At 42.2% G+C, this 27289-nt stretch overlaps 1 protein-coding gene across 3 annotated transcripts in view; it reads left to right on the forward strand.

Annotated features, from left to right (window-relative positions):
• ZHX3 (zinc fingers and homeoboxes 3) overlaps positions 1 to 27289 on the forward strand; it is a 137218-nt gene that overhangs the window by 2643 nt on the left and 107286 nt on the right. For 2 of the 3 annotated variants that reach the window (XM_025399509.1, XM_025399508.1), the window contains exon 1: positions 15446 to 15604. The exons of the other annotated variant lie outside the window; for it this stretch is intronic. The gene's annotated coding sequence lies outside the window, so the exon portion shown is untranslated. Of the gene's footprint in view, positions 1 to 15445; positions 15605 to 27289 lie in introns of those variants that run through there. 3 annotated transcript variants of the gene reach the window in all.

Below are 27289 nucleotides of genomic sequence, written 5' to 3' on the forward strand. Positions count from 1 at the left end.
ATCGAGACCATCCTGGCTAACACGGTGAAACCCCGTCTCTACTAAAAAATACAAAAAACTAGCTGGGCGCAGTGGCGGGCGCCTGTAGTCCCAGCTACTCGGGAGGCTGAGGCAGGAGAATGGCGCGAACCCGGGAGGCGGAGCTTGCAGTGAGCTGAGATCCGGCCACTGCACTCCAGCCTGGGCGGCAGAGCGAGACTCCGTCTAAAAAAAAAAAAAAAAAAAAAAAAAAAAAAAAAAAAAAGAAAGTTAGGTTGTCTGGCTTTGCTTGACTGCACTATTAAATACACCCCATTTCCCTGTTCTTATCCTGCCTTCCTTACCACCACTTGGTAATACATATTTATTTGTTGGTTTATTGTCTGTCTCCCTCATTAACCCAGAAGTGTGAGACTTTTTTTCACTGATGTATCCCCAGGGCTCAGAAACTGCACCTGGCCCACTGTGGGTACTTAATATTTGTTGAATGAATGAGGGAAAGAATGAATGTTCATTATCCAACTATTCATGTGACCTTGCTGGTAGCCTTCTAGGCTTTTAGTTAGCTGTGTCATGAGTTAAAATGACAATTTCTTAAAAGTTAGAATATTCCTTTCTCATCTATATCTGAGAAGAATTTTACAAAGTGAGGCTATGGTCTTAAAAAGAATTATGGTCTTGATTTAACTTGAACAATTGAGGGAAGGAACATTTTTGGCAAATGTTGTTGGCTTTCCTTCTTATGCATTATCACTGTGTCACACTGGACATTTTTGAAAAGTATAAAGTTTCCCAGTTATGTTTACAGCTGTGATTTCAATTTGGTAGTTCATAGTGATAGTATAAGCCTCAAGAGCATAATGGGGTTTTTTGTGTCAACGGATACCCAGAGATATAATTATAGCTTTAATGTGTTTTCATTTGGGGAATAGCTGTTACATATTTACTTATTTTTCTGGCCGTTCTATCCTTTTCATCTCCCTGCTTATCAGTTTTTGGATGACCTAGCAGGTATACTTAATGGGTTTTTTTTAAAAAACATTTAAAAATAAATCCTTGACCTTTTGAAATTTTACATCTCTAATATGACTCTTGAACTGTTTGAAAGTACTAGTTTCATCTATCAGGATGAAACATCTGTAGTAAAATATGTAATTGCATTTTAATTTATGAGGATGGGAAAATTGTGTCTTGGGGCAGAATTTTTACACTGAAGTTGTAATGTGAGTATAAGCTTTTCAAAGGTTTGAATTTCAGGTAGACTACTTTTAATTTGTGAGTTTTTGGAAAAAAACAGTTGCTTCTTATTTTTAAGAAAAAGGATCTCCTTGAACACAATCCAAACAGAGACCTTCGAAAACTTGTTTTTCTTATCCTCCAAATATACAAGAAGTTGGTGGTGGTGGTGGTAAGGGTGGAATCCTAAATCAAAATTATTTTCTTAAAGGCCTAAAAGGAGGCTGGGCGCGGTGGCTGACGCCTGTAATCCCAGCACTTTGGGAGACCGAGGTGGGCGGATCACGAAGTCAGGAGATCAAGACCATCCTGGCTAAAACGGTGAAACCCCGTCTCTACTAAAAATACAAAAATTAGCCGGGTGTGTTGGCGGGCGCCTGTAGTCCCAGCTGCTGGGGAGGCTGAGGCAGGAGAATAGTGTGAACCCAGGAGGCGGAGCCTGTGGTGAGCAGAGATCTTGCCACTGCACTCCAGCCTGGGTGACAGAGTGAGACACCGTCTCAAAAAAAAAAAAAAAAAAAAAAGCCTAAAAGGATGTGTTAAGATTTTATTTTTGTTTGTTCCATAGGTATTTATTGAGCATGTATTTGAGCCAGTTCTATGTTTGTGTGGGCTATGTTACCATATTCAGTTTTAAATTATCAACGTGATTTTTAATTATTTCTTTTCTTTTCTGGCTCTGCTACCTTCCTTCTCTCATTATATTCTCTCTTTAAATGATCTCATCAATTCCCAGGACCCTAGTACCCCTTGGATGCAGATGACTCTTTCTATTATGCCTCCCCACCCTTTCTCTGGTTCCAGACCTGCAGTTTCAGCTACCACCTTCCTGTCCCAGTGATCTCAAACTTCACAGGTTCAGAACTGATCTCTCAATCTCCCTCTCAAGCTTCGAAATTTGTATTCCTCATTCCTGACCCTTCCTTACTCTCCCCTTCAGCCTTCTGTCTCACTGTTAGTTTGTATTGTCTATTCATTGTTCAGGCTGGACACCTGAAAGTTGTCTGTAATTCTTCTCATTTCCTCACTCCACATGCAACCCATCTGTATGGCTTTTTGGCCTGGCTTCTAGAATATCTCAAACCCTTCCTTCTCTCCATCTTCCTAATCCGCCTAACCCCCTCTCTCAGATGGATGATTCCCCTGTCTCCTAGTTGGTCTCCCAGCTTCCACTGTTGCTTTCTTCTACCACATTTTCCTCACTGCAGCCAGAGTGATCCTACTAAAGAGTAAACCCAGGCATGCCACCCCCCTGCTTGGTGGCTTCCACTGCACTTGGACTCGCATCCACACTTACTCTGACGTGCTTCCTTTCCAGGCTCCCCTCCTTGTTTGCCATGCTTGTCAGGTTGAACACCTTCAGTTCCTCAAACATGCCTTGTTCTCCTCTTCTGTACAGGCTCTTCCCTCCACTTGTCTCCTTAGAAAGAGCCTAAAACATCCAGTCTCAGCTAAAACATCTCCCCCTCAGAGGGGGCTTCCTTGATCACTACTTCTATAGTAGCTTCCTCCCCATTGTCCTCTATCTCAGTGCATGTGCATTTATTGCTTGACACTTCACTAAAATTCATAGTGTGTTCGGAGTTGGTTCCTTCCGGTGGGTTCGTGGTCTCGCTGACTTCAAGAAAGGAGCTGTGGACCTTCGTGGTGAGTGTTATAGCTCTTAAAGATGGCATGGACCCAAAGAGTGAGTAGCAGCGATTTATTGTGAAAAGGAGAAAAACAAAGCTTCCACAACCTAGAAGGGAGTCCGAGCGAGCAGGTCACTTCTTCTGGCTGGGGTGGCCAGCTTTTATTCCCTTATTTGTCCCCGCCCATGTCCTGCTGATTGGTCCATTTCACAGAGTGCTGATTGGTCCATTTTACAGTGTGCTGATTGGTCCATTTTACAAACCTCTAACTAGCTACAGAGTGCTGATTGGTGCGTTTTTACAGAGTGCCGATTGGTGCGTTTTACAATCCTAGCTACAGAGTGCTGATTGGTGCATATTACAATCCTCTTGTAAGACAAAAAAGTTCTCCAAGTCCCCTCTCGAACCAGGAAGTCCAGCTGGCTTCACCCCTCAATAAAACTTCATTTGTATGTTTCCTTCTTTTGTTTTCTTCTTTATTGTCTACTCTCCCAATAGAGACTACAAGATCTAGGAGGGCAGGGACAGCCTTGCCCTGTTTATGGTACAGTGCTAGCACCCAGTGCTCTGCCCAGAGTCCAGTAGGTGTAGGGCCTGAAAACATTTTGAATAATTATTTTAATAGCTACTTTTTTTGAGAATTCCTATGGACCAGATCCACTGCTATGTGTGTTCACACATTATCTCTAAATCTTTGGGAGAACCCAGTATGGTGATGTTGGTAATTATATTACTACTTCTATTTTTTATTTTTTTATTTTATTTTTTTTTTTTCAGATGGAGTCTAGCTCTGTGGCCCAGGCTGGAGTGCAGTGGCCGGATCTCAGCTCACTGCAAGCTCCGCCTCCCGGGTTTACGCCATTCTCCTGCCTCAGCCTCCCGAGTAGCTGGGACTACAGGCACCCGCCACCTCGCCCGGCTAGTTTTTTGTATTTTTTTTTAGTAGAGATGGGGTTTCACCGTGTTGGCCAGGATGGTCTCGATCTGCTGACCTCGTGATCCGCCCGTCTCGGCCTCCCAAAGTGCTGGGATTACAGGCTTGAGCCATTGCGCCAGGCACTACTTCTATTTTTTAGTTGAGAAAATTGAACTTAGAGAATTTGAGTAATGTTTAAAGTTACATAGCTAAGAGTATGGTGGAATTAGGATTTTAATCTATGTAATGTGACTTTAGAACCTTCCCTTTTATTCATTACTGCCTTCTAATATGAATGCAGGAATGAATGAATATGAAATATGCTGTATTATTCATCCCTGATGGTTTCTCTTGTCTTTCTAAGCATATATGAGAGCATTAAAAATAAGAACCCTTGGGTTAGGATGTTATATTCTCCTGGGAAGCTTCTGTTAATAACCACTATGCGAAAGCATATAGATTAGTTTGCTTTCAGGCTCTGTGTTTTAATTTTACCTTTGCCACTTTCTAGCTGTAAGCCTTTAGGAAAATTACATGTCTAAGTCTGTTTTTTCAGCTGTAAATGGGGAAAAATAATAGTTCTTATAGGATCTTTTTAGGAGCAGAATTATACGCAAAATCTGTCAATGTTAGCTATTACTATTATAAGGAGAAAAAATCCTCAAAAGACTTGTAAACTCATCAACAATTTAGAGTTTGGGTAAGAGTGAATGACAGACAATAACTAACTTAGTGTTCTTTCACTGACCATGGTTTTGAATTTATAAAAATTATCAGAGAATTGTCCGGGCGTGGTGGCTCACGCCTGTAATCCTGGCACTTTGGGAGGCCTAGGTGGGTGGATCACAAGGTCAAGAGATCAAGACCATCCTGGCCAACATGGTGAAACCCTGTCTCCACTAAAAATACAAAAAATTAGCTGGACGTGGTGGTACGTGCCTGTAGTCCCAACTACTCGGGAGGCTGAGGCAGGAGAATCGCTTGAACCCAGGACAGGGAGGTTGCAGTGAGCTGAGATCGTGCCACTGCACTCCAGTCTGGTGACAGAGAGAGACTCAAAAAAAATCAGAATTAACTGTCTGGGTTGGGATTTATAATTATTCTATTGATGTATGACAACTTTATGTTTGAATTTAAGCTTGTTAAATGCTTGTGAAGATAGCTTTCTTTTTTTTAAAAAAGCTCTTCCCCATCTTTAGAAGGATTCTCAGGGTAGAGAGATCTTTCAAGAAGCTGGCTATACTATTTTGTGTTACTTTATTTTTTTGGACTAGAAAGATACTCGCCAGCATACTGTTTACGTCAGTAATGCTTACCTCCAGGGAGTTTATTTCAAATAACCAAGTGAACAGTAGACTCAGTTTCTGCATGATGGGCTTGGCAGCTCACATGATGGAATATCTGGGCACAGTTATATTTTCTGGTGGGATGTCTTATGAGCAAGTGCCAGTCTGGTGGTGTTTTGTCATCTCTGTGAAATAGAGGTGAGGTCTGCAAAGAATAAATGGCAAGTGGTCAGAGTAAAACAAGGTTTGACATACCACTGAGGTCAAGAAGAAGGGGTAATGAACTTGAGACAATGTCCATGATCTTCAGGCAGTATGCAGGGCTCCACTGAGACAGGACCATGGATTAACTGGGGCACTGGTAGCATTCAGCTGCCTGGTTTTAGGAGCACAGAAGGCATGTAGTTGGATTGAGCCAGGGTTGGAGTTTGCTGGGGTGAGTGGCAGAAGGACAGTAGAGCAGAGGAACTGGGATATTGGCCAGGGGGTGACTAACGTGATAGCTAAAGGTATCTAGGCTAGATGGGGAGGAGAAAAGGACCAGTGGTATTGAAGTCGAGGAATGGGTGTGTGGAGTGATGGAGTAATAGGAGGATGTGGCTAGAGAGGGACACATGAGTGGAAGATTTCAGAGTTGGAGCAATTAATTACTGGGCATGACAGATTCCTGTGTTTTGCCACAGATATAAGTGACTGAAGTGAAGTGAACTCAGTAAAGATGGCTGAATTCAGAAAAGTCAAGTAACTGGGAGGCTGGAGAGTTGTTTGGGCCATCTGTGTGGTCAGAGAAGCCATCAGGATTGTAGGATATTTAGGATGGAGAAAAGGAACATGGGCCAAATCTTCAGCAAATGTGGTGGGGTCGGAGATCCCCTGAGATGTTGTGGTTACCCTGCAGGAATCTGAAAGGATCAGGGGATTTTACCTGAGGGAGATGGAAAAGTAGTGACCTGGAAGGTTTATTGGTTACCAGGTCTCTTGGGAAGGAGTCGGCCATGGCCCAGGTTCATTATACTTCTGAAGGAATCCCAATTCAAGAGGGCAGCACTGGTGACAATGTAGTATTGTGTTTCTAAACGTGTTCATGAAAATCATGTGAGGATGTATGTTAAATGATTCCAGGCTCTATCCTAGGCCCACTGAACTATAGTCTTTAGGAGGAGGAGACTGAGAATGTGTATTTTTAACACCCTCCCCACTTGGTAATTCTTTATGATTAGGCAAGTTTGAGAATGCAGCTGTAGTGATAAAGAACATGGCATCTGGAAGACTACTGCCTGGGTCTGAAGGAGGTGGGACTGGTGGGAGGGAGCCTTAGCCCATGACACTTAAGAGTTTGGCTTTCCAGATACATCTGATATCAGAAACAGTGAACTAAGAATGCTGTATCAGAGGCAAACACACTGACAACAGCAGGAAGGGACAGCTGGTAATGACAGAAACAGAAATGCTCTACAAAATAATTCAAAGTATAGCTGTTTGGAGACATTTATTATAGAAAAAAACATTTCTGTTTGCCTCGGTGGTCTCTGAATACATCAACTGATTATAATTGTTAGTGTTCAACAGGAATAGGTCGAATTAGGGTTTAGTTTGTTCAGAAAGGCTGAGAAGGAAGTTGTGCAATTTAGAAAGCTTTCCATCATAAACCAGCATGCTTAGTGCTTTAAGTATTTGTAAAATTATGTGCACAATTCTGTCTCTGAAGATACTGAATTTAAAAACAAAGTTTTACTCAACAAGCCGAAGTTAAGAACAGTTGTTATCCCCAAGGGGTTGTCTATATGATATTTAATATTATGATACTGGTAGCCCTACTGCCCCATTCTCCCTATTTTCTCTGGGAAAATTATTTCCATGACAAGGAGAGGAATCCTGCAAAAAAATAGCTGCTCACGAGGGAACTTGGAGTTAGTCATTCTTGGCTGACCACTTAGACTCCCCCTATTGCTATTAAGGAGGTTCTGAATTTGAGTTGCTTTGTTTAGATTACTTTACACTATACCACCTGGTTTATCATACCCAAACACTAAAGCTTCGGGAAAAGAATGTTGTCAGCACTGTTGAAGTGGTTGCTATGGACCTTGAGCCTAAAACTTGATTTGCTCAATCTTGTGTTCCATTTCTTATTTCCTCTTGGACTGAGAAGGCTGGCTTTCAAACTGGTGAATAGCAGCACCTCAGTTGCATTCCAGTCACCTACCACATCCTTCCACTCACTGTCTCCTCTCCTCAGTGAACTACAGGGAGCTAGTCAAATGTACATCATGAGGCCTAGAAAATGTGGCCGTGGAGGATTAGCAATGCCAGTTCAACTAGAACTTTCATTTTGCAAGTTGAGATTTGTAAAAAGTGATTCCATTTTAGAGAAAAAAAGGAATTCAGAGTATTTTTCCCTTTTAGACAAACATTTTCTTCTAAAGCTGAGGAATACTTAACAGAACCAATGAGTGTTTTGATGATGATAACATGTTCTTTAATGTCATACTTTTCCTCCCTTCAGAGCTCAGGAACCCTTGCAGGCTCCTCTGTATTATGGTGCTCTTTATAATGTTTAAATCACTAAGAGTATTCACCTTGTGAAGTGTTTGTATTCCTGCTGTGAACTAGGTACCTTGGGGTTGAGAAGAGGGTCCATGGCCTCAAGGAACTTGTTAAAAAGTTAGTCAAGGTGCATTTAGATCTCTGATCTCAAGCAGGCAGGCATGCTTAGTGCTGTGAAGGAGATATAATCAAAATGCCGTAGGATCACAGATGAAAGACAGGTTATTTCTAGTGGTGGATGGAGGTGGCAAGAGGAGATTGGAGAATGCTTTAAGGGGATGTTTGTATTCAGACTGGATTTTGAAGGTTGAGTAAAATTGGAACTAGTAAATTACATTTGATATTTTCTGTTTACTAAGGCATCATTTATTTTAGCAAGACTACAACACAGTGCTTAATGAATTAGCCTTCAGTTATCTGAAATGAATTGCTTTGGATACCTTGTTTCTGTAATTAATATGTGATTCATTAAGGAATATTTGGTGGAGAAGGGCTTTTATGGAAGCATAGCTGAAAACGATCTTGAGATCATAGTAGATATCTGAAAGAATGGGAAATATAGTGGTATGGTAGTGAATAGAAAACCAGAATGATAATGGGATGTATATGTTTGAATATATGGTTTAAAATGGAGGGAAAATGGAGCTCTAAATGATGTTCATGAGGCCTTCATAGGAAATGAATAGTCTGCCAGGTTAGCAGGACTTTTGAATACTCACCATCTCATTTCTGAGTATCTTTCTCTGGGATGGTTGGCGATGTGGTCAGTGGATCCCTGTGGGGTTGACCAGAGTAAACCAAAGGAGGTCGGTTGCTCCTCATTCTCCCTTGCTCTAGGTGGCTAAGCACAGACGGTTTTACAGAAACCGTGGCTGTGAAGCCACGTCCAGAGTGGCTCTTTCTGTCCCAGGCCTTTGCACACTTGGTTCCTGGGCTTGGCCTACCTCAAAGCTGCGTCTTCCTGCCACGGAGTGGATTCTCTCTCACTGGTGTGTGTACTCTCTGGATGAGTCTGCACTCCTTTGGCAAGCCCATTTCTTGCCATGGTAGATTAGCTATAGCTGGGCCATTGTGCCAGCCTTGTAGATGGTCATCGTTATGCCTGAAATCTTATATTCAGTTTTTCCTTTCCCATGTTAAGTCTCCTCCTTGACCCTTCCATTCAACTCTTAATTTTCCGGGAAGCTGAAAAACATACTACTTGCTACCTTTTGTGCTGAAATGGGGCCCTGGCCCAGAATTCTGATCCCCTTGGGAATCAACATATATAGTTCACAGAAGATGGCATTTTCTTTTTGCTTATTCCTGATAATGCCAATACCATTTAAAAAGCCAAGATATTTGGCAATGCTATAGGCCCTATTTTACCATACAGGTAACTAAAGCCACTTAAGAAAATGATTTCAGTAATTCACCAACTAACATACTTATTATGTAACTACTATGTGTCAGATACTATGCTGGACACCAGTAGAGAGCAAATCGGACATGGTCTTCCATAGCACTCACAGTCTGGTGGACCTATGGCCAGAAAGCCATGAGAGCTTTATAGAATGACTGTAGACTTTGGGGCAGAAAAGCCTGGTGTCTAGTCCCACTTTTGCCTTTTATCAATTACATGACCTTAAGCATCTGACCCTATTTTCTGTCAAGTAAAATAAAAAGGATTTGCCCTGGCTTATAAGATTTTTGTAAGACTAGAGGAGACTATATAGAAAAGAGCTTTGCAAAGGTCAAGTTACTATATATGCAAATATAGCTGGGCGTGATCAGCCCTGTCTTCTTTAACAAGAATGACTAATGGAACATTTTCACTCCTCTGTGGCTTCAGAGAATGCCATCGCATCCCCAGATACAATGCTTGGACTAAATATTAACATTTCACTAATTCTGATGTATATTAATAAATACGGAAACCAGCTACTTAGGTGGTGCTGAGAGAACTATATAGTTATCTTTAAAAAGTCATAAATTTAATACATATTGGCTTTATTTCAGAAAACAGTGCTTCTGGATGTTTACTATATAACCGGAAATTATTACAACAATGGATATATAATTCTATTTTATTTATGTATTTTGAGACAGAGTCTCATTCTGTCGCCTCACTGCAAGCTCCGCCTCCCAGGTTCACACTATTCTCCTGCCTCAGCCTCCCGAGTAGCTGGGACTACAGGCACCCACCACCACGCCTGGCTAATTTTTTTCTTTTTGTATTTTAAGTAGAGACGGGTTATCACCATGTTAGCCAGGATGGTCTTGATCTCCTGACCTCGTGATCTGCCTGCCTCAGCCTCCCAAAGTGCTGGGATTACAGGCGTGAGCCACCGCGCCTGGCCTACAACAATGGATATATAATTCTAATAATATACTACATACCATGATATAGTACAAAAATCAGAACAATAGTTATAATAAGTATTATTTGTAAATAGTAGAATATTACTTTTTGCAGGTTTGGTTGATAAGGAGTTTTGAACTGCACTGTTACTTTTTGGTTTTGACTTTTTTTTTTTTTTTTTTGGTCATTGGTTGGTTTTTGAGACAGGACCTTGCTCTGTTGTCCAGACTGGAGTGCAGTGGTGTGATCCTAGCTTACTGCAGCTTCTACCTCCTGGGCTCAAGTAGTCCTCCCTCCTCAGCCTCCCAAGTTTAGCTGGGACCACAGGTGTGCACCAACATACCTGGCTAATTTTTGTATTTTTTGTAGAGGCAGGGTTTCACCATGTTGCCCAGGCCGGGCTTGAACTCAGCTCAAGTAATCCACCTGCATTGGCCTCCCAAAGTGCTGGGATTACAGGCATGAACCACCGCTCCCGGCCAACTTTCTGTTGTTTTAATGGTCTTACCTTGCATATCCCTGAACAACTAAGACACTTCATTGTAGGTATTTTTTGTAGCAACCTAAACAAGACCCTTAATCTTTGAACCTCAATTTTACTCACAAAATGTGAACTTTTCTTTGCCATACCAACTTCACAGGGTTGTTGAGACATTCAAATATAGTATTGAATGGATATGCTTCTATCTGTGTAATGGTCCTTGTTCAGTCATGGGTGTAGTGATGCGGTAATTCTGTCAAATGAATGCCCAAAAGGGCTATGTCTTGATTTGTAACATAGTCCTTGGTCAAGTCTTGATTCTTCCCCATGATGATTCATCCTGTTGTCCCATTCTCATTTAATAACATCTCGATTTATACCCAGTTGGCCATTAACCAACACTTACTGAGCTTCTGCTGTGTGTCAAGCCTGTGTAGGATGCTGGGGATATAGAGGTGAGAGGCCAGACCCTGTCTCCTGGGTACTTGTTTGGGTAGGGGAGTTCAAAACTGCAGCAGCAATTCTTGCCTCCATTTCTAGCCTGCTGGTCTGCCCAAAAGATTTAATACTTGTCAGCCCTACAATTGCATGAGCCAGTTCCTTAAAATAAATCTTAGTGTGTAAGTATGGCTGTATATTCATACATATATCCATTCACACACACATATATATAGTTGTGTTTCATATTGGTACTGTTTCTCTGTAGGGCCCTTACTGATACAGTACTCAATAAATGCTCTCCTTATGGATGCAGTAAGAAGAGGAACAAGCATGGTAAACAAGATGCTTGCTGTGGTTTTAGCCATGTTGAGTTTGAGCTGCCCATGGAATCCAGGTGGAAATACTGCCAGGCACATATAGCCAGATTGTGGAGAGCTCACATGAGTGGTCTGGACTGTGGAGATATAGCTACACTTCCACAGCTACACACTGTGGAAGTCTCCAGTGTGTAGCCATCAGTTGAAACTATATTTGTGGATGATTTCAAACAGAAAGTAGAGTATGTAGGGTAAGAGGAAGTATAAAGATGGAGCCCCAGGAAATACCAACATTTAGTGGGGAGGATGGGGCCATGGAAACTAAGGCAGGGGATAATTTCAAGAAGGTGGGAATACAGCAGTGTTAAGTGCCATAAAAAGGTAAAGTAAGAGAAATGTTGGGAATTCTTCATTGGATTTAGCTCCTAAGAGGTATCACTGGAGGTGAATGTTTCAGCATCCCACCACCGCATTACCGTGGGTGGGGGTGGAGTAGAGAATCCATGGTAATGAAGTAGAGATGCATTTTTGCTGTTGATGCTTAAAGGAGCTCAGCTAGGAAGTGTGAGGATAAGAGGTGGCTATGGGCTTCCCAAGGAAGGGGTGATTTTAGAATGAGAGGGGCTCTAGTATGTTCAGAGGCCGAGGAAAGGAAGAGCCAGGAGAAAGGGAAAAAATCAGAAATTCAGGAAAAGAAAGGATAAGTGATTGAACAGAGTCTCTTCTGTGGATGGAGGGGCATGCACAGGAGATGGCCAATAGCATTGCCAGAGGAGTGGTGCCTCTTTCATTTGACTGTGTGGAAAGAGGAAGGGCTATGTGGGGATACAGAAGTCTATAGAAGGCAGGGGGCTGGAATTTTTGCCCTTGTAAAAACTTCTATTTTTTGTGTGAAGTGGAGCATTGGCATCCACTGATAGCCAAGGGTGGATGATGCAGTAAGCTCTTTGAAGGCAGAGAAGATATAAAAGTACTGTGTGGAGCTTGGAAGTGGGAGTTGGTTTTTGCTCCTCATTGTGTTTTCAATGAAAGTTATACTCCACAGTCTGATGTTTACAAAGACCTCCACAATCTGCCTTCTTTTTTTTTTTTTTTTTTTTTTTGAGACAGAGTCTTGCTGTGTCGCCCAAGCTGGAGTGCAGTGGCGCGATCTCGGCTCACTGCAAGCTCCACCTCCCGGGTTCATGCCATGCCATTCTCCTGCCTCAGCCTCCCGAGCAGCTGGGACTACAGGCGCCCGCCACCACGCCTGGCTAATTTTTTGTATTTTTAGTAGAGATGGGGTTTCACTGTGGTCTTGATCTCCTGACCTCGTGATCCGCCCGCCTCGGCCTCCCAGAGTGCTGGGATTACAGGCATGGGCCACCACGCCCGGCCCACAATCTGCCTTTTATCAGTTCTACTAGACTACCTATCCTTTTTGTTTCATTCTAGCACCCTTGTACTTTAGTTGAGTGTGTCTGATGTGGCACTAGAATGTGGCTTTGAGAGATTAGATGCTGTAGGGAAGATGCTATTAGACTAAGAGTCAGGGGTCCTGTGTCCAGTTTGGCTTCTCCACTTATCAACTATGGGACCTTGGACATGCCTTAACTTCACTAAGTCCATTTTTTCATTTGTGAATTGTTAATAGCAATAGTATTGATGAAGGTGTGTCAAATTAGAAAACATTTTAAAGTGCTTTGAAGAGGATAAGTAATATATAAATGGAGATGGTCATCAGGCCATTCCTAATCCTAGCTCCAGGCTTTCTTCATTACCACTAGAGTCTTCTCCCTTCTCTCCAGCTGCCATTTTAATTCAGCCTGTATTGTGTAGAGAAACACTAGCTACTGTAATAGATAAACCCTGCTGAAACTTCAGTGGCTTAAAATAGTAGATATTTCTGTGCTCATTTAAAATCCAGTCCTCTGTGGGGATGGAGGGGGCACAGACAAATGATGCTCTGCCATCTTCAAACCACGGTTTCCAAAGTTGCCGTGGGTGTCAGTGGCCAGCCAGCAGTGTTGGCGAAGAGAATGAGAGGGCGTGATTGTCTGGGAGGCTTTTGTATACCAGGCCTAGGATGGGAGCTAGTGACTAAGGCCAAAGGAGACATGGTTGAGAAGAGGCATCTATCTACTGGATAGGTGGTGAATTTGGGATGTGTGGGTGTTTATTTGCAGAAAATGGTTGAGGTGGCTCTGAGAAGAGTGAGGTGCAGGACCTGTGCAACCCCAGGAGGGAATGGAGAAGCTCCTGCCTCTATGGGCAGAGTTTGGGAAGGGCCAAGGGGCCTAGGACTTGTTCCTGGTTAAGAAGGCAAGTGATGCAAAGGTGGGAGAGAGGCCCCTGGGTCAAGGAAGAGGGAGCTGAGAACTGGGGTGTTAGCACACCTTCGTGGTGACCTTCTTAAAAGCTAGGGAAACAGACACTGTTTACCTTTCTTAGGATAAGAAAATTGATGTAGTGGTGCCTTGATAAAGGGCACACAACTAATTGGCAGCAGAGAAATGAGCTAGGGCCTGGGTCTTTTGACATCCATCAAAGCCCCTAGTAGTGAGACCCAGGAAATATCCCACTGGGAGGGCTGGAAAACCTGGGCTCTGAAGAAGTTGGTTTGAGGTAAACCGTTGGGCATGGGGTGGAAGAACACTTGCAGTGGCCCATTCCTTTATAGGTAACTCACCCTTTGCCTGCATCTACTGGATGGGAGGTGATTTTGGGGTGTGTGGGTGTTTATTTGCACAAAATGGTGGAGGGAGCTCTGAGAAGAGTGAGGCAGGACCTGTACAACCCCAGGAGGGAATGAAGAGGCTCCTGCCTCTATGGACAGAGTTTGGAAAGGGCCTGGAGGCCTAGGACTGGTTCCTGGTAAAGGAGGAAGGGCAAAAATTCTAAAGCAAGACTGTGCTTAATGAATTCAAGGACTGAAAGGAGACCAGGTTGGTACAAGACTAACAGGAGGAGAGGTGCATGAGAGGATACTGGAGCATAGAGCAGGGCCCATATCACTCAAGAACTTACAGGGCATAGCAAGGCATTAAGATTCTATTCTAAGGTCAGTGAGAAGCCATTGTGTATTTTGAGTATGGAGTGGTATGATGGCCTGATTTATAGTTTAAAAAGACCACCCAGACTGTTGTATGGAGAATGGGTAGAGGGGAGGCCAGAATATAAATTGAGTGTAGTGGGTGAGGGAAAAGGAGGAATTCAAGAGGAGATGAAACTCTGGAGCTCAAAGAAAGAGGTTCAGGCTGGAAAATACAATTTGATCCTGTATTTCCTGTTAGCTCACTCCCTGGTCTTAGCCAGGCTTCCTGCGCCTTATCCATGGTCTCTACTTCCTCACCTCCTGCGATTTAACCCTCTGTACCCTGGCCTCTGTCACTGCCACTTCCCTGAAATGTCTCAGGCAAAGGGCACCCTAGGCCCTTTGTGGTTACTTAAGTCTAGGCCTTTAGCCCTTGTCTGACTTGGCTTGCATTCCTTCACACTGTGAGTGACTTCTGCCTTGAAAGGCCCTCCTCCTTAGCCCTTGTCTTTCTGACCCATCATTCTGTGGCCCCTTTCCGGTCTCCAAGTCCTCAGACCAGCCCTGAAATGTTAGCATTCCCCAGGCTTCTGGGTTTCCAGTTGGTCCTCCTGGCTTCCCTGTGCCCCTCAGCATAGAATAAACCCTACCCCACTCATTAGGCCAACACTACTTGCCTCTCCAGCTTCATCTCAGGTGCCCCTCCTCCGAAAGCCTTCTCTGACCCCTTGGGCTGGTTAGGCGCCACTTCTCCTCCTTTTCCATTTCTCCTGGAGCATGAAGTAGATTACCTCTGTGATAGCACTTAGCACCCTGTTGACTTACTTGTCTCCCCAGTCTAGTAGTGCTTGAGGGATAGAGTTACAATGAAATACTGTGTGATCTAGGACAAAGATTGCTTTCTCCAGTTCAGGTGAAAGCCAGGCTTTATAATGAAGGTATCTACACTTGATTGTATATCCTTTAATAGGGCATTCATTTCTCACTGGGTCTGAAGGCTGGAATTCTGGTATAATATATTCTATGAACAGAAGAGATTAATTTAACTAGAAATAATCAGTGTCTCAATTTTCCAAAAGGAAAAAAAATGACTAAGTATCTGAATTGCTTCAAAAGGGCTTCTAAAGACTTGCATTTCTTGCCTGGTAATTTGGATCTCCACTCCCTCCCTCCCTCCCATCCCAAAGCCTGTTACATGTGTCTCATATTTTGTGATTCCACAATTTTGGGTTTGACATTACAATTGCCTCCATGGTGATGAGCACCAGCATTCTTGTGTGCTGAATTGTGATAGCCGTCAAAGGCAGCAAATAGACTGAATGAAAGATGAGCTTCTGCCTTTATATCCTTCCCTCCTGCTACCCAACTCATTGTGGTGAAAGAAAAAAAACGTGGGTGGAGACTGCACTATATGCTTAGGTATACAAATCACACATCTGGAGTTTCAGGAAGGCTCTTGGTGGTTAAAGTCACTAAACTCTCATGCTTGTCTTTTTTTTTTTTTTTTTTTTGAGGCAGAGTCTTCTGTCCCCCAGGCTGGAGTGCAGTGGTGTAGTCTCGGCTCACTGCAACCTCTGCCTTCCAGGTTCAAGCGATTCTTCTTCCTCAGCCTCCCGAGTAACTGGGAATACAGGTGCCTAACACCATGCCCAGCTAATTTTTGTATGTTTAGTAGAGATGGAGTTTCGCTGTGTTGGCAAGGCTGATCTCGAACTCTTGACCTCAAGTGTTCACCCGCCTCAGCCTCCCAAAGTGCTGGGATTACAGGTGTGAGCCACCATGCCCAGCCTCTTGCTTGTCTTTCATACATCTTTTTCTACTCTTGAATTTTTTCTTTTTGTCTTTCTCAGTTCCAAATTCACTCTATCGTTTTTGGCAGGTGGAACAAAGAAAATATAATGTTGAATCACTTTCTTCCCAGTGGCTGTGATTTTTAGACTATTTCTTGATTTTTTTCAATGTTTAGTTTTCTGAGCCTAGCAGAGCAAAAGCAATGATGCCTTTGATTAAATGAAACCCTTAGCATAATTACTCAGAATCATGTGACATTATCCTTGTGCCTTTTTTGATATAGTGTTGGGCTGATTAATTTATCTTTAAGAAAAAACATTATGGAGTTATTTATTTACCTTTAACTAGAATGCCTCTCAAATGGAATAAGACTGCCCAAGGAAATGTAATAGCAGACTAAATTTGAGCCGTTGTAGTATTCTCTGAAGGATTTGTTGTTAGCAGGGGTGAGAAATGCTGGCACATAGGAGCTGCGCTCTATTGATTCCCAATTATGTTTATTTCTGGTGTCCAAATAAGACATTAGGATTGCAGACTTTCTGGTAGGAAGTGACCACAGGGTTTTCCAGTATGCCCACTGGTGAGATGCTATCTCCTCTACTCCTCTACTTATGTAGGGGATACCTCTCAGCACAAGAACAGTCTTTCTCATAGGAAGACACAATATTTGTCCTGGGACTCTTGACCCACTGGGCTTCCTTAGTCTTTCCCACCATATATAACATATACAACCCTTGAAGTACCTGAAGAAGCTTTCTTTATTTTCATCTCCCAAGTCCCTCTTCAGATTCTGGATCCCTGGTTTCTTCAGATGTAAACTCCCTCCTTAGTCTGCGTATTGTGATCCTAATGAATTATCCTGAGGTTTTGTTAGCTTTTTAATGGTTCAGTCCGTTACTGAACTTACTCTTGGCTGACACCCACTCTCATGGAACTCTCCTCTGAATGTAGGTTCTAAAACATCTATTTAATGAAGTATTTCTATCTCAGTGGTCTTACTAGCATAGTTTTACTGCTATGTTTGGTACATTTGTTAATATTGTAATATACTTCCTCTAAAAGTAAACAAAGGCTTTTAAGCCCTAGGGTGCAGGTAAAATGCCAGTAAGGCCGCAGAATTTGATTTCCAGCTAGAGGAGACTTAACCAACTTCAGTTTGGTCTGATTATAAAAGCAAGCATTTGTTGAGCCCTCGTGGCATGTCACTCACTGTGCTAAGGACTGCTACATGTATCATTAACCCTGTGTTAATAGTAGTGTCATTAATAGTAGATAGTGTTATTGACCTCATTTTAATGATGAAGAAATGGAGGTTTGGAAAGGCTGGGGCGTGATCCATGTGTCACGTGTCACAGTGTGACCCAGAGCATTGAGTTCCTAATGTGCCACTATGTTGTTGCTTTAATGCCTTTCTGCTGGGTAATGCTCTGGGTACAGCTCCCTTCTCTTGTACTTCATATTTACTTCTCTGGTCTTCTTAAAACATAAATAAATAAATAAATAAATAAAAAGAATTGGATGACTCTTTTTAACTCACCAGGGCATCTGGAAGAGCCCTCTGCACATGGTGGGTGCTGACAGCTAAGGGTGTCCTTAGCTCTGTGTCTTTAGACTCAATAGAAAGAGATGAAACCTCTGTGATGACAAGGATGGGATGACTAGGGCCACTCTAGACCTTGTAAGTGCATCTTAAACCAGTAAAAGTCTGACACATGATGGTGGGCTAGGACTCAACTGAGGGGTGTTTCCTTTAACTTGCCTTTGGGCAACTGGACAGTACAGATCAAATGGGAGAAAATATGGCCATTGTCATTAAAGTTGGACTGGTAGTCAGTTGCCTTTATTCAGTCCTGGCTCTGCCTTACATACTTACTGACCCTGGGTAACTAGGTCCCCATTTCCTCACTTGCTCTGGGAATTGGAAAGGAGAGAAAGGTGTGTGTAGGAGGTTTCCTTCACCTTCTTTCCCCACTCCATCCGAGGCTAACACAGCCCTTTGGTTTTGGAGAGTCCATTCTTGTGCTCTATTTTCTGACTCCACATGAAACCATGGCACATGAAGCCATGGCACAGTAGGAAAGATGGGATTTTTGAGAGGCTGCTGTGTTTCCCGTTCTCTCAGTCCCTGAGAGATTGGTAATTTGGACACCTTTATTAGTTTGAGGTAAAACTGGGACTCACTGACTGAGGCTGGACTGAAGATTTAAAACATGGGGAGGCCTAGAATTTCTTGCTCAATTCACAGGGTCCCAAGGGTTTAGAAACTGATGTTATTCCTCTGGGGTCTGAGGAGAATGGCTCAGCTGTGGGACTACCTCAGGCCTATTGGGAGAGCACAGGCTAGCCTTGGGAGTTTTGAATCATCAATACTTGGGAGTATTTTAGAATTATCACATTCTGCCTGCATGTGCATCTCAATCTGAAACCCCAGAACTGCCATTCTCCTTGTGTTGATTCAAGATATAAATGATTCTGGAATTCTGTAGATAGGACTTTATCTGTGAAAGTCCCAACAGGAAAAGTTGGCATTCTCAACTTAGGATAATTCCAAGAGAGTTGACTTCAAGTGGTATGGACAGGATGTGGAGAAAACCATAAGGGATAGTGCAGGAACCACGGGTCATAGTGATGGTGGAGCTGTTACTACCCCTAGCTACAAAGAGATGAATGGATGAAAGTAGTTAGCAGGAGCCAGAAGAGATTGTCGTTATCAAGTGGCAAGAGGCTACCTTGAGAGGAGCAGTGACTTTTGGTTGAGGGATGCATCCACCACAAGTAGAATGAATTTCCAACCTTATCCCCTCCGTCGCCTCTCCTTTCCTCCCCCGATCTCTTTCTGGGACTTAGCATTGGCTAAACCCAGTCAGAGGTCAAGGTCATAGGGACCTGTTGATGTGATTCATAATGATTAGCCTGCCAAGGCAGAGAGCAGGGTAGAGAAAGTTGGAGTGGGCATCTGGGAAATAGTAGACTTAAGGACCCCTGTAGTTTTAGAATGGGCAGAGCTCATGTGCACGTGTGTGGCAGAAGGTGGGAAAAGGATGAGATGAGCATTTCTTGAGTATCACCATGTGCTCGGGACTTTCCTGTGACATCACCTTTTGGGGCAAGCAGTATGATTTCATGTTACAGATGTGGAAAACTTGAGCCCAGATCTCTTGGCCCTAAGTCAACTCAGTCCTGGTGATCCCTGTGGTGACAGATAGTATTTGGATATTTCTCTTCTCTTACTTTCTCTGTGGCCCATTCTAGAAAGCCGCATTTCATACGTAGTATTGCTGGGAGAATAGTGAGGACCGTAACAGAACTGCTGTGTATTTTTTTTTTTTTTTCCACTTTGTGAACTTGAGAAGGGAAAAGAAGAGGAAAAAAACTCAACTTGGCATGAGTGATGTTAAGCAAGATCAAATAAGGTGAAAAGCAAAATAGACTCCAGAAATTTAGTTTTGCTTTTACCCAAGGTTCATGGGCGGTTGCTGTACAAAGTCCTTTTTGCTTTCCACAAATGTTAAGCACTTTTAATAACATGAATCTCATTATCTTTACTTTTGGTTGTTTATGAACTTAAATAGCTTTATAAAGGACAACCAACTGAAGGTGAAGATCAAACTGTGTGTGTCACATTTTGCTATTTCATTTCTTGCAAATGTACAAATTCTTACACTTGTAGTGAGTTATTTTGGCTCCTGATAATTTTTTTTTTCTTTCTGAGATGGAGTCTTGCTCTGTTGCCCAGACTGGAGTACAGTGGCACAATCTTGGCTCACTGCAAGCTCCACCTTCCAGGTTCACACCATTCTCCTGCCTCAGCCTCTTGAGTCGCTGGGACTAGAGGCGCCCGCTCTCACGCCCGGCTAATTTTTTTTGTATATTTAGTAGAAACGAGGTTTCACCATGTTAGCCAGGATGGTCTCAATCTCCTGACCTCATGATCCGTCCGCCTTGGCCTCCCAAAGTGCTAGGATTACAGGCGTGAACCACTGCCCCCGACTGGCTCCTGGTAAATCTATTATAAAAGTATTGTACAGCCAACAGTGAAATAGAAAGTTCAAATTTTTTAAAAAGGGAATTCTAATACTCTAGAAAATAAACTCTTGGATTTTATTTTTTCCTACTTGTTGATCACATGGCTAGAATTATACAAGTTTGTATTGTTCTCTTGTCATTGTAAGCATTTTTTCCATGTTGCTATATAACCTGCATAATTATATATGATAGCTTGTCAGTTTACCTTAAATATTCTCTTATTAAATATATTTAATTTTTTATGCCTTGCTGCATTCTGTGAAAAGGACTGCATTCTACTGAAGTGTTTTATGTTTTATTTTTCTTTATAAATATTGTTTTATTTGCACCTCAGGCAACTAGTTTCCCTACCCCTCCCTCTTTAGTTCTTTAGCAAGACTCCATTTCAATCAATCAATAAATAAAGTAATGTGGATTTTTATTAAATCTTAGGTTTTAAAAACTATTACTAAGGCCGGGCATGGTGGCTCATGCCTTTAATCCCAGCATTTTGGGAGGCTGAGGCGGATGACTCACTTGAGGTCAGGAGTTCGAGACTAGCCTGGCCAACATGTTGAAACTCCATCTCTACTAAAAATACAAAAATTAGCCAAGTGTGGTGGGGGACGCCTGTAATCCCAGCTACTTGGGAGGCTGAGGCAGGAGAATCACTTGAACTCAGGAGGCAGAGGTTGCAGTTAACCGAGAGCACACCACTGTACTCCAGCCTGGAGACAGAGTGAGACTCCGTCTCAAAACAACAACAACAACAAACTATTACTAAAAGAAATTAGACATCATTTACTCATAAGTTTAAGGTATGACATCATTTACATACAAAATTTAGCTGTTAATCCTAAATTGTCATTAAGTTTTGAAAATTTTGTTAGTGAAATTGAATGTAGCATAATTCTAAACAAATCTTGGATTAATGTCATTGGCCCCAAGCATCCTCTAGCCCTGGAATATTAGCATTGGCCTGTTAGTCCCCTGAGCTGCTACTCCCTGGGAGGTGGTCATCCTTCCTTGACTCATTCTTTTCAGCCCTGGGGAGCCTCTGAGCTTTTGTCTATTCACTTCTTTACAAAGCTGTAGCCTTCTGGCCAGAAGGGGCTTCCTTGAAAGGTGCCCATGTCCTTCCACTTGCCTTTGATTGTCTGGAGTTCTGCTTTCTGGAACAACAGGCAGGTTTCTTCCATTAGGCAAGAAACATCAGAAAATTAGAGATCCGATCTGGTTTTCCCTCTCTGTATCCTTAGCTCCTGGCACGGTGCCTGGCACATAGCAGATGCTCAAAAACACATTTGTAGAATGAAATGTCTTGAGACAATCTTTCAGATGTGTGAATATGACCATGATGTCCTCACATTGTCACCTCTTCTTCAGGGTTAAGGTCCTTCAGTTCAGCCATTCTTTTTGATAGAATTTCCAGATCCTTTTCCCTCCCTGTTTCTCACCAAACTGCGTGACCACAGTTCACTCTCAGTCACTTAGAATGTGTGACCAGACTTATAGCCAGTTGTCTAGAAGTGGTCTGATTTGTAGCAATATATTCAAGTGTGCCTTAGTTTTTTTTTCTTTAGCAGATCTCTCTGGTTGTTTATATTCTTTTACATGATCAGCTGTCAAGCCTGGTCTTCCAAGAGGTGCTTGTGCAATTGTTTCCTTCTAGTTTAGTGTTACTTGGGATTTGATGAGGGTTCTTCAATATCCTTATGTGACTCCTCAGTAAAAATGAGGAACAGGAGGGGCCTAAGGAAGAGTACTGTGGAAACCTCCTTCCAAACTGACAATAAGCCTCTAAACCCATGCTTTTCAAACTGTGATGTGCATACAGATTACCTGGGGATTTGGTTCAAATGCAGATTCTGATTCAGAAAGTTTGGGTGAGGCAGAGCTTCTGCCTTTCTAACAAGTTTTCTCTAAGCTTGTGCTGCTGTTGTGTGTCTCCCTGATCATCTTTTGAGTAGCAGGGCACAGTTCTTGGGGAAAGTTGTTCATGAAAGCAAATCCTTTGGTATTTGGTTAGCTGTGCTGTACCCATCAGAGCCCCCAGCAGATACTATCTGATGCTGGTATTTGACGCCCTATAATCAAATGCGCATCTCCCACCTCACCAGGTAGATGAAGAAAACAACAGCAGGGCTGTCTTACCAGCTTCCAAACGGTGGTACACCTCTTTGTATGTTCAATTGGATCTTTTATTCTAGCCAGACAAGCTGTTACCCAACATACTTAGTATCTTTTCAAGTTTCTTGTCATCTGGACAGCTGATAAAGTGCTTGTGTATACTCGTTTCTTTGAGTTATTAATCTGAGATACTTTCACATACCAGAAGGTTACAGAAAAGAGACAGTCACAGTTTTTTAAGTGTTGGCTAGAAAGTACAGTGTTACTGATAAAATTCTTTTATAAGAAATGTTATGGAGCATCCAATTTTTCTTACTCTATTGGAATTTGGATAAAATGGATGCATTGTTGAAATTACATTCCTAAACTGAAAGGTACTCATGCGAATGGCAGCTTTTGAATCGTAGATGAGCAAGTGAGTTCTGTAGAAACAGTAGAGAGTTCATGATCACCTGATCTCCCTTTTCTCCAAGCTTTTAATCTTTTAGCTTAGGGGAGAGGTGCTTTCCTCTTGCCCTTTGTACATGGCAAACAATACTGTGACCAGTATTTTTTGGGTCATTTCAAAACAAAATTACTATTAAGCATTGGTTAGAAAATAAAGAAGTTTAGGCAACAAAGCATTTGCACTTGTTTATTTTGTAGAGCTCATTGTGACCTGGTCAGAAGGACAGGACGGTTCTGTACACTGTTGGTTAATATGTTCAGATAATTCTGGTTCCTAAATATTAGAGACAGTGTTTTCCTAATGTGTCACAAACGTTGAATCCTGTAACTAGACATTAAATTCAAAAATCCCAATCAGAGGATAAAGACAACAGCAAAGAACCCCAAACCTTTGACACTGATAATTCAGCTGCTCTATTTTCAGTAAAAAATAAGCAATAATTCCCATATTCAATCTATATTGAAAATAAAATGACTTGGATGTATTAATAGTAATTGAATTATAGAAGTTTTTTTTTTTTTTTTTTTTTTTTGAGATGAGGTCTTGCTGTGTTCCCCAGGCTGGTCTTGAACTCTCCTGGCTCAAGCGGTTCTCCAGCCTCAGCCTCCTAAATAAGTGGGATTACAGATGCACGCCACTTTGCCGGGCTTGAATGATAGAACTTAAAAACAACTAGAGTGCCATTAACTTACCCCTAAATAACAATAGTTCTTTAATATCATCTAATATTCAGTCTATATTTAAATTTCCCTGATTGCTCAAAAATGCATTTAAGATTCATGCTTTAATTGATGGCCCATACAAAAACTTTTGTAGGTTTTGAATATATACATATAAAAACATATATCTGTGTGTGTATACACATAAACACGTGTGTCATACACATGTATATACATATGTGTATACATATACACACATATTCCAAACCCACTATATATATACGTGTGTGTGTATATATATGTTTTTGTCCATCAGTCTTTTATGTAACCACAGCTTTCATATGGTACTTACGCTCTGCGCTTGCTGAGTTATTAACAAAGAAAAGTGTAGCCATTTCTATCATAATTACTGCGTCTTCGTTAGAGGAGATTTAAAAAGTTGATCCAGCCACCCTTTCCAATCCTGTACTAACATGGGGTAATACAGCACCTTCTTAGAGATCCTACTTCTGCAACATTTGTCATTCTGGTTTTTTTTTTTTTTTTTTTTTTTGAGGCGGAGTCTCGCTTTGTCGCCCAGGATGGAGTGCAGTGGCCGGATCTCAGCTCACTGCAAGCTCCGCCTCCCGGGTTTACGCCATTCTCCTGCCTCAGCCTCCCGAGTAGCTGGGACTGCAGGCGCCCGCCACCTCGCCTGGCTAGTTTTTTGTATTTTTTAGTAGAGACGGGGTTTCACCGTGTTAGCCAGGATGGTCTCGATCTCCTGACCTCGTGATCTGCCCGTCTCGGCCTCCCAAAGTGCTGGGATTACAGGCTTGAGCCACCGCGCCCGGCCACATTTGTCATTCTGAATTTGCCTTTCTCTGGCAGCATTTCTCATCTACTTCCACATATGTTTAAGATTTGTTGTGACTTCTGTTCTCTGATCTTCTCTTTCTTTTTTTCTTTTTTTTTTTTTTTTTTTGAGACGGAGTCTTGCTCTGTCACCCAGGCTGGAGTGCAGTGGCCGGATCTCAGCTCACTGCAAGCTCCTCCTCTCGGGTTCACGCCATTCTCCTGCCTCAGCCTCCCGAGTAGCTGGGACTACAGGCACCCGCCACTTCGCCCGGCTAGTTTTTTGTATTTTTTAGTAGAGACGGGGTTTCACCGTGTTAGCCAGGATGGTCTCAATCTCCCGACCTCGTGATCCGCCCGTTTCGGCCTCCCAAAGTGCTGGGATTACAGGCTTGAGCCACCGCGCCCGGCCGATCTTCTCTTTCTATATGGATTACTGACCTTGAATTTATGCAGCTCCTCTCTCAGTTGTGGAAGGAACACTGCATGGGGCGAAAAGTCTGAGTTCACATCTCAGCTCTGCGTGGGAAAAATGTCTGGATTCAAATCTCAGCTCCATCACTTACTAGCTGTATGACCTGAGGCAATGTATTTAACTTCCCCAATTACTTTGTAATTGAGCAACATATTTACTTCCCTTTCAGTGGGCTTCATCAAACAATACCACAGATTGCTTAAAATATCCTAAAGCTCCCCAAACTTGTAGGCAGGGAGGAAGCAAATTATTGGGTCACTGCTTATTGTCCCAAACTATAACTTAGCATTGCCTAAGGAGCCAGGATGGGAGGCCCCCAGCTGAAGAAAGTGGGAGAGGAGACAGGGAGATGGTAACTGAGTCCCTGTAGTCACTTTTCCACATGCTCATTTAGACCTTGAAACTGCCCCGGAGATTTTATGATTGAAGAAACTGGCTCTGCCAGTGTAGCCAAATGGTTAAGAGCAGTAGCCTGGGTTGAAACACCTGCCTTCCTGCTGCATACTAGTAGCTGTATGACCTAAGGCAGGTCCCTTCACCTCTCTGCATCTGTTTTCTCATCAGACACAGAGATAACACAGATTCTGCTTCATACAGTGTTTATGAGGATTAAATGAAATAAGTGACCAGGTACAGTAGCATGTGCCTGTTATCCCAGCTACTGGGGAGGCTGGGGTGGGAGGATCGCTTTAGCCCAGGAGTTCGGGCTGTAGTGCACTATGCCAGTCAGGTGTCCACACTGAGTTTGGCATCAATGTGGTGACCTCCCGGGAGCAGGGAACCCTCAGGTTGCCTAAGGAGGAGTGAACCTGTCCAGGTCAGAAACGAAGAAGGTCAAAACTCTCATGCAGATCAGTAATGGGATTGTGCCTGTGAATAGCCACTGTACTCCAGCCTGGGCAACAGAGTGAGACCCTGTCTCTAAAAGAAATCAAATCTATTCTGTTGTATTGGCCAAAATAAATAAAGTAAGAAATGTGTGAGGTGCCAAGCATAGTACCTGGCACATAATCAGCATTGAATAACACAAACTGTTACTCATCTTTTGCTTTTCTTTAGACTTACAGTCTTTTAAAAGGAAGACTGTGGAGTTTTAGTGACTTTTAATAAAATTCATAGTTGTGACTACGGACTAAGCAGATTTTCTAACAACCGTAATGGAACTTTGTCAAACATGAATGCTTTCCTTTCAAATTGGTTATCTTGAAAGCCTCTTATTTTAATGTTGCCCCAATGTTTGGAGTTATTATTAGTTTTTAGTTTCTAGGTTTCTTTTTGTTGAAACTACAACTGGGATAGAAGTGAATACTTACATAATTCAAATTAGTTATATCCATGTTTTCAGCAATCTTTTATTGACCACCTACTATTTGTCAGGCTTCTGCTAGGCACTTGGAATATGGCCATGAGCCGAGTAAGACAGGATCATTTCTCTGTGGCATTTGTAATCTAGGGGGCAGAGAGCTTTCATTAGTACCTTGGATTATGGAAGAAAAAAAAAAAAGTGACAGTCTTAAATAACATTGTTAGAGCTGCTGAAAGGAAATGGACAAATTTTCGAATGTTTGGTAGACATAGCCAAACCTTTTATTGGTATAATAAGATCACATCCTTGGCATGTTACCCAAAAGGAAGACAGATGCCTTCTTTATGAAGAAAATGAGATGTACTGAGGAAGACACTACTCTGTAACCAGTGCGATAATGTAACTAGCACTTTAAATTCAAATTTGGAGTAAAACAAGGAGCACCGTTATTTTTCTGTCTGTTTGACTGTGACTTTGGAACCACACTCATTCATGAACTAGAAATGGGAGGCATAGTACATTAAACAACACACCTGAAAAAGTTACTTACCAATGAATGACCTGGTAATTATTGAAAATGGTTATATATTCAAGAATATTTGTACTGAGTGCTGTGGCTCATGCCTGTAATCCCAGTACTTTGGGAGGCTGAGGTAGGAGGATTGCTTGAGCCCAGGAGTTGAGACCAGCCTGGACAACAAAGTGAGACCCTGTCTGTACAGAAAATAAAAAAAAAAATTAACTGGACCTGGTGTGAATGCCTGTAGTCCCAGCTGTTTGAGAGGCTGAGGTGGGAGTATCACTTGGGCCCAGGAGGTTGAGGTTGCTGTGGAAGCCATGATTGCACCAGTGCATTCCAGCCCGAGTGACAGAGTGAGACCCTGTCTCAAAAAAAGAAAAAACTATTTGTTAGATTCCATTAATTAGCATGTCTAAAATTGTGCTGATTCTTCTAAAAAGTTTCTGAATATGTCTGTCCAATATAACATCTAAGTGTTAAATAATTGCAAAACACATACAATTAAATAAATGAAATTATAGAGTCCTGAAATTCAAAGGCACTTTAGAGATAATTTAGGATACCCACCCTTATAGTATGAAAATGCCCGCAGCTCTTTTCCAACACCTCCAGTGATGGAGAATGACTAACTATAGACTGGGGTCATGGGCGTATAATATAAAGGTAGGAATTTGTTAGTTATAAGACAAGAGTGGTAGTTACATATGGCAAACTTTTGGGTCCTATTTGTCATTACAATTTTTTTCAAAATGTCATTCTGGCTAGCTAAGATTTGTCTTCTGCAGGCCGGTTTCTGCCTGTGCACCACCAGTGTGTTGCCCTTCAAATAAATTTTGGCATTGCCTAGGGAAACATCTCAAGATCTTTTCATTTTCTAAATTTGTAATAAACATTATAGAATATAATTTTTAACCATGTATTCATTTAGCAGATATT

The sequence above is a fragment of the Theropithecus gelada genome, chromosome 10, assembly GCF_003255815.1.
Source record: "Theropithecus gelada isolate Dixy chromosome 10, Tgel_1.0, whole genome shotgun sequence".
Taxonomy (NCBI): Eukaryota; Metazoa; Chordata; class Mammalia; order Primates; family Cercopithecidae; genus Theropithecus; species Theropithecus gelada.